The sequence below is a fragment of the Crocuta crocuta genome, unplaced genomic scaffold, assembly GCF_008692635.1.
Source record: "Crocuta crocuta isolate KB4526 unplaced genomic scaffold, BGI_CrCroc_1.0 scaffold35, whole genome shotgun sequence".
In the NCBI taxonomy this organism is placed as follows: domain Eukaryota; kingdom Metazoa; phylum Chordata; class Mammalia; order Carnivora; family Hyaenidae; genus Crocuta; species Crocuta crocuta.
Window position 1 is genome coordinate 8,359,214 of NW_027530625.1, and position 8,315 is coordinate 8,367,528.

Below are 8,315 nucleotides of genomic sequence, written 5' to 3' on the forward strand. Positions count from 1 at the left end.
TTCAGCTGGAGAATCCTGCCCTTTCCTAACACTAATTCTAATTCAATTAGATTTTACTAATACCCACCCCACGCAAGGGGGCTGCAAACAAAAAAAAGAGTACCAAGGAACAGAACACATTATGTTTGCAGAATATAAAATTATGGTATTCAAAGCAGTTTCTTAAGTCTAAAAAGCCCATATCATAATCTTAGAAGTTAAAAGTCTTCAGAAACTGTTTTTTCCGGTGATCTAATTCAATGTGGGGAGGGAACTTAGAGAAGATCTAAGAATAGAAAGTGAAACTCTCTGGAGAATTCTCAAACATCAGTTGTCTCAAGCAGGATTTTTGCACTCAATTGAACACTTTGGTAAAAATGCAATCAGCAGTTTGAAAAAAAAAAAAAAAGAAAGAAACTTTCTACTAAGAACATTAAGGAGTCTTTTGTATTTCATTCAGTCAGAGAGCTAGCCTACTCCCATATCCCAGAAAGCAGAACTAACTTTTCTTGCTTGCCAAGTAAGATATGGGTACCATGGAGTCTAGAATACAGAAAACAGTGCTACAGGGCAGGTCAACAACAGAATCCGTTTCCACGATTCCTCTCCAAAGGCCGTAAATGGGTGGTTACATCCCCAAATCTAAAATTACCATTGGCCTGATCATCTAAATGGCGTATATAAAATAATTTTTCTTTTAAGGAAAAAAGTGTTGGTAGGCGACCATAAATCCTTGAAGTTTCTGCACAACTCATCCTTCTGAAAGGTAGCTTTGTTCACTGTATCCGATTTGAACTGCTTGGGACCAGGACCCGGCCACAGACGGTGGTGTCCAAGGAATCCTCAAGCTGCAGACCAGATGTTAAGAGCCACACTCAGGGCATCAGCAACAGAGCTGACTCCTCAGTAATACAGGATGCTTCTCCGGGGGTACAGAGCCACTTTCCTAAGACCTGCCCTGGGGACATCTTTTCTCAGTATAATTAGCTGGCCAGACACTTCAAACAGCAATCACTTTCCTCCACCTTTCCTAGCTAACCTTCTTGAAAGAGTAATCTGGATTCAACTGCTTATTAGCTCCCTGGCAATTTGGCTTCTACCCTTAACATTTCACTGCATGTTTTCCCAGGGTCCCTAATCATCTGTTATCACCAAATCCAACAGATTCTTTTCATGTCTCCTCTAAAGCGTATGAAAATACTGACCATGCATTCTTTAGCTAAGGCAGCACACCATTCTCCTTTCACTTCCTCTACCCAATCTCCTTCGCCGAGATTCTTCTCGCTTCTTTCTTTTCCCCCCTTCAAACAGCAGTTTCCAAAGGCTTGCTTCAGGACTCTCCATTCCATTTCCTCTCTCTGGGTGACCTAATTCAAACCACCTCTTCCATTACTACTTACAACGGAAGAACAGATGTAAAGCCCTCAATGCAACACTTAGCTATATCTATAATTCAGGCACTCACTGAACGATAAAAATTCTAGCCAGGCCTACAGTCTCAGATCTATTGAATACCCAGCTGCACCAAGTCAATCTCTACTCACCTGACGGGCATCTGAGGGATAAAAACAGAAAAAAATCCTTCCCTCAAATCCATCATTCGCCCTATATGCTCTCTACTCGTGACATTAACATCCCTTCTGTTTTCAAATCAGTAACCTGGTAATTACCCTAGGTCTTCTCCCTTGGCCTCATCTTAATGAATTCCACAGTCCATCTCCTTAACTGTATCTATATTCGCAGCAACACTGCCATCACCTTAGTATAATATATTGTCTGCATTTGTCTGGGTTACAGAATGTAATTACGGAAGTAATGCTTCTGGCTCTTATTTCATCCACCACCAATTCTTCCTCCAGCATACTGCTGGAGGGCAAAGCAAACGCTGAGCTTTGAATTCCCACAGTTTGGGAGATAAAATTCAAATTTGTGCACCTCACCTCGGAAGGCCCTCCGTTATCTGGCTCGCGGGAGGGAGGCGGTCCTCCCTCCCTTGCTCGCTCGCTCTTCCTAAACGCTCTTCCTAAACTGCTTCGTGGTGCTTGGCATTTCCTGCCTTTATAGACGCTCCTTCACCTGCACTGAACACCCACCCTTCCTTCTCTCTGCCTGGCTCTCAACCCTAAACGCAAATCACACTCACCAAAGGAACTTAGCAAAAGATGAGATAAATACAACTCAATTTTTTAAAAGAATTTCACCAGTGGTTCTGATAAAATCTGAGAACCACCCGTATGCAATCCATCCATCCCTGGTATGGCATCTGGGGGTTTATCTGACCCTTCCTCTGACTTTACTCATATCCTCTGCGGACTGTGCACACCTATCAGCGCACTTACCCGAGCTGCGTACTGTCTCCCACCTCTACCACACACTTGCTCCATCGTCCCCAGTTCTGAGTCTATTGGGGCAAGGATCCGCTTTGTATATTTTCACTCCAGTGCTTAACACATACTCAGGGATCGAAAACCGTCTTAAATGTTTGTTTACGAAATAATTACCTGGGCTAACGGCCTACAGAGAAGTGATCCTCTCGGTCGAGATTCCTAGGCTTATTTGTGAATGGGTGAGGATGTGCACTCATGTATACCCAGCCTCCAGGCCCAAAAGAACATTTCTGAAACAGGACGGGAGGGGGCGGGGGGGAAACAAAGGGAACAAAACTGATGAAGTGGTTCTGACACTTCATCCAGGTTTCATTCACGCCCACTCTATGAAGCCGGGCCAGCTGGTACCAATCGGACAGGCGGCTCAGGCTGAGTTCCGCCAGCCTGCCCGGGGGCACCCAAGTCTGCAGAAGCGGTGCAGCTGCGCTCCTGACCCCCACAGGACACTGTCCCCGCGCACGGAATGGCTGGGCACTTCGACAAACAGCCCTCAAATCAGCAAGGGCGGGTAGATTCAGCCCTGGGTCTGTAACTCGTGTCGGCCACTCCAAGCCGCGGGCTCTTTGCTCCTAACCGGGGGTGCTTCCCCTACAAGCTCCGCGCCTGGTTCCCTGCGCGCCGAGCGCTTCTCGGGCCCCCAGCAGCCCCGGGTGGCGGGGAGGCGGCCAAAGCCAGCNGGCGGAGCAGGGGAAGAGATGCACCGCGGCTCCGCCGGGCGGCCCAGACGCCGAGAGCTGACGCCACTTCCGGGATGCCCGGCCCGGCCAATCAGGAGCTCCCTACGGAGGGCGGGNGCCTACCCTGTACCCTTTAACGGCCATTCCCTTTTCTTCTCTTTTTAATGACTCGGGTGTCTCAGCTCGGTGTGTTACGGATTGAGGATTTTTTCCTTTTACATTTCCTTTAAATTCCCAAAGTATAATACGTAATTAACACCTAATGGGGGCGGGGTCATATACATCTCGTATTACGGAAAGGGGTTCACGAAGTCCCGTAACAGCAAACACCACCGGAGAGCCTACCCGGTTTTCACCATCTACCACTGACCTTGAGGACGAGAAGCCGCCCCTGCCTCGACTGTGCGGGCCGAGGCGGAAACGCGGAAGAGGGACAGGGACAGACCAGCACCACCGATGCCGGAGCTGCGACTGGAGCCTCGTCTCGAGCCCCTGTAACTGAAGACTGAGCGGGGGGCGGGGCGAGGAAACTTCCAGCAAGGGGGCGGGGCCTGTCATAGCCCCGCGCGCAAGCGCGCGAGGCCAACAACCGTTGCCCACCTGGCTTCTCGAAGCTTCTGTAGCGTGAAGAGAGTCTGGCAGTAGGCACGCGAAGCACAGTGCAGTAGGCACGCGAAGGTTACAAAGCGGTTTCAGGCCCTGCTCGCCATGTGCGTCCTCGTTAAAGGAGTGTGTTTACCCAATACTTGTTTGAAATGAGAACCTGGATGGCTATTGGGGAAAAAATCATTTTGAGAAATGAACAAAATGATAAAAATCACCTGGCTTTCGTATTTCCGTGACATCACCACTTTTACGTAGATCCTTGCAGAATGTATTACTTAGGTTTTTACCAAAGCTTACTTTCATACGAAAGAGTTTATTTTATTTAAAAATTTTTAAATGTTTCCTTATTTTTGAGAGAGAGAGAGAGAGACACCAAGCACAAGCTGGGGAGGGGCAGAGAGAAAGGAGATAAAATCCTAAGCATGCTGTAGGCTCTGAGCTGTCCGCACAGAGCCAGACGCAGGGCTCGAACCCACAAACCCACAAACCTTGAGATTGTGACCTGAGCTGAAGTCAGACACTTAACCGATTGAGCCCCCCAAGGCGCCCCTGAAAGAGTGTAAAAGTGCCAAACTCCTCTCCACCCTGTTAAGAGACAGAAGACCACCTGGGATCCTGAACGGAGTGGGGAGGGTAGTAGGTAGGGTGGGAAAAGGGTGGGGAAAAAGGGGTTGGTGGGGTGAAGGTGGGAGAAAGAGTGCGGGGAAAACTTGTCCCCTGGACCTGACAGTTGGGCTAGGAACACATGGCAATGTTCTAATTATAAAAGCCGAAAAGAAGGTGAAATTTTAGGTCGGAGTCCATTTTTTAAATAGTTAACAAAATATCAGCCTTTATACCAATATAGTCATAAAATATGATTTTTGATATTTTTAAGGATGAAAATGCTTGCAAAGGCAAAAAGTGCCTAAAGCCCAACCGAAGTCACAATTTCATCCTGTCTCTGCACCATCTGTGGGCCTTTTAATTTCCACATTTGTTTTCTGTCTGTAAATGATAATGCTCACTATTTCTATTTGATCTCTTAATGAAGTGTTGAATTTTTTGTTATTTCTACCAATTGAAATCATTCATCGTCACATTTGCCTCATATTCCCTCAATTTTTAAAAACTCTACATAATTTATATAAAATTATATACAATAAAACACATAGATTTTAAGCACCTGGTTTGAGGACTTGTTAACACCTCCATAATTTCACATAAGCATCTCCAATCATGATTCAAAAAAATACATTTTGTCATCCCGCAAAATGGGGATTTTTTGGGGACATCAGGACACTCTGTTCCCACTCACCCAATGGGACTGGTGATCTGATTTCTATCACCTTATCACCATAGATCCATTTAGAATGTTCTAGAACTCTTTTTAATGGAATTATACAGTATGTACTCTTTTGTCAGTCATCTTTTGTTCAATAAGAAGTGTGTGAGGATCAGAGATGTTACTGCATGTATCCGCAATTCATTTTCATTTTGGAGTATGGTATCATTAAATAAATATGCCACAATTTTTCTCATCTACTGATGGATAGATTTTAAGTTTCCTGCAATTATGAATAAAACTTATTAATCTCATTGGGCAAGTCTTTCAGTGTACATGTTTTAATTTAACTTGGTAATTAACAAGGAGTGTGTCTTTACACTACATTACAGGATAAGTGTGTCTTAACGTTATGAGAACCTACACTCCATTTTCCAAAGTGATTTTACCATCTTACATTCCTGTAAGCAAATGAAAGATTTCCATTTGCTCCACAACCTTGTCAACGCTTCCTACTTGTGAATCTTTTATATTTCAATCACCCCCCCTCGTTAAAAGTGCACCTCATCTGGGACACCTGGGTTGCTCAGTTGGTTAAGCATCTGACTCTTGATTTTGGCTCAGGTCAGAATCTCACGGTTTGCGACCTTGAGCCCCGAGTCAAGCTCTGCACTGACAGCATGGAGCCTGCTTGGGATTCTGTTTCCCTGTCTCTCCGTCTCAATAAATAAATAAATAAATAAATAAATAAATAAATAAATAAATAAATAAATAAGCTTTAAGAAAATATTTTCTCTCTCCCTTTGCTCCCTCCCTGCTATTGTGCATGCATGCGCTCTATCAAAAAAAACAAGTGTTATTATTGGGAATTAGTAGATCTCCTCGGTGACTTATCTGAATAAGTCCTTTGACCATTTTTTGCTTTTTTTAAAAAAAGAGTTAATCTTTTTAGAGCAGTTTTAAGTTCACGGCAAAACTGAAAGTACAAAAATTTCCAGTATACTCACTGGCCCCCACATAGGCACAGCCTTCCCCATTATCGGCATCTCTCACCAGAGAAGTTCATTTATTACAACTGACTAACCTACACTGATTCATCATCACTACTCAGAGTCCATAGTTTACGTTGGGGTTCACTCTTGGTGTCATATAGTCTATCTGGTTTGGACAAATGTATACATAAGTATCCATCATAATATAGTAGAGGGCTTTCACTGCTCTAAAAACTCTCTGTGTTCTGCCTTTTCATCCCTCCCCAGTCTCACCCCCTGGCAACTGCTGATCTTTCTATGAACAAAACAGCTGTAAACATCTGTGTGTAAATTTTCATATGGACAGAGGTTTTCAGCTCCTTTGGATAAACATCAAGCACACAATTACTGGATCTTGTGCTAAGAGTATGTTTAGTTTTGTGAGAAAACACCAAACTGGCTTCCAAAGCAGTGGCACAATTTTGCATTCCCAGCAGCATTGAGAGTTCTTGTTACTCCACAGCCTCGCCAGTATTTGGTGGTGTCAGTGTCCCAGATTTCGGCTAGTCTCATAGCTGTGTAATAGTACCTCATGGTTGTTTTAATTTTCATTTCTTTGATGACACATGGGACATTTTTTCATATACGAATTTGCGACCTGTATTATCTTCCTTGGCAAGGTGTCTATTCAAGTCTTTTGCCTATTTTTCATCAGGCTGTTTGTTTTCATTTGTTTGTTTTTTAATGCTTTTGAGGAGCTGTTTGTTTTCTTATTGTTGAATTTTAAGAGTTTTGGATAACAGTTCTTTATCAGCTGTGTCTTCCTTATCAGCTGTGTCTTTTGCAAATAGTTTCCCAAGTCTGTGGCTTCTCACTCTCTTGACATTGTCGTTCACAGAGCAGAGGCTCTAATTTTAATGAAGTCCCCAGCTTATCAATTATTTCTTTCATGATCATGTCCTTGGCGCTGTATCTGAAAAGGTCATCACCATACCCAAGGTCATCTAGTTTTTCTCTAACATGTTATCTTCTAGGAGTTTGATAGTTTTGCATTTTACATTTAGATCTATGATCCATTTTTTTAAATAATTTTATTTATTTCTAGGAGAGAGAGAGAGACAGCGTGAACAGGGGAGGGTCAGAGAGAGAGGGAGATACAGACTCCGAAATAGGCTCCAGGCTCTGAGCTGGCAGTCAGCACAGAGCCCGACGCGGGGCTCGAACCCACGAACCGCGAGATCATGACCCAAGCGAAAGTCGGACGTTTAACTGACTAAGCCACCCAGGCGCCCCATATGATCCATTTTGAGTTAATTTTGGGGAAGGATGTAAGCGCTCTCTCTCTCTCTATATATATATGTATATATATGTGGATGTCCAATTGTTCAGCACCCCTTGCTGAAGAGACAATCTTTGCTTCACTGTACTGCTTTTGATACTTTGTCAAAGATCAGTTCATGGTCAGATCATTTGTGGGGCTCTATTCCTCAGCCCTCTGTGTGTTCCAGAGATCTACTTTTCTATCTTTGACCATGATGACACTATCTTAATTACTGTGGCTTAATTAGCATAGCTTTACATCTTAATTATTTAGTTACTGTAGCTTTAAGTCTCGAAGTTGGGTAGCCTCAGTCTTCTGACTTTGTTATTCTTCAATACTGAGTTGGCTATTCTGTATCTTTTGCCTCTCCATATAAATTTTAGAATCAGTTTGTCAATAGCCACAAATAACATGCTGGGAGTTTGACCAGAGCTGCATTGAGTCTATAGGTCAAGTTGGAAAGAACCAACATCTTGACAATATTGAGTGTTTCTATCCATGAACATGAACTAACCATCTATTTACTTCTTTGATACCTTTCATCAGAGTGTTGTAGTTTTCCTCATATAGATCTTGTACATATTTTGTTAGAGTCATACCAAAGCATTTCACTTTGGGGGATGCTAATGTAAATGCTACTGTGTTTTTAATTTCAAATTCCACTTGTTCATTGCTGGTATATAGGAAAGCCGTTGAGTTTCGTATAAATCCTACAACCCTGCTATGATCTCTTATTGGTTCCAGTTTTTTTTGTCAATTCTTTTGGATTTTCTACATAGATAATAAAGTCACATGTGAATAAAGACGGTTTTATTCCTTCCTTCCCAGTCTGTTTACCTTTTATTTCCTTTCCTTGCCATAATGCATTAACAAGGACTTCCAGAATGATGTTGAAAAGAATGGTAAGAAGGGACATCCTTGGGGATCCTGAGTGGCTCAGTCGGTTGAGTGTGTGACTTCAACTCAGGTCATGCTTTTGCAGTTTGTGAATTCGAGCCCCACATGAGCTCACTGCTGTCAGTGCAGGAACCCACTTTAGATCCTCTGTCCCTCCCCCCTCTCCCTCAAAAACAAATAAAACATTTAAAAGGCCGGCAGGGGGGGGGGGGG

At 43.5% G+C, this 8,315-nt stretch overlaps 1 protein-coding gene across 1 annotated transcript in view; it reads right to left on the reverse strand.

The window, feature by feature from the left end:
* Window positions 1-2,592, reverse strand: part of SETX (senataxin) — an 80,520-nt gene extending 77,928 nt beyond the window's left edge. Inside the window, exon 1 of the mRNA XM_077768416.1 lies at window positions 2,481-2,592. The gene's annotated coding sequence lies outside the window, so the exon portion shown is untranslated. The remainder of the gene's footprint in view (window positions 1-2,480) is intronic.
* Between the last annotated feature and the right edge of the window lie 5,723 nt (window positions 2,593-8,315).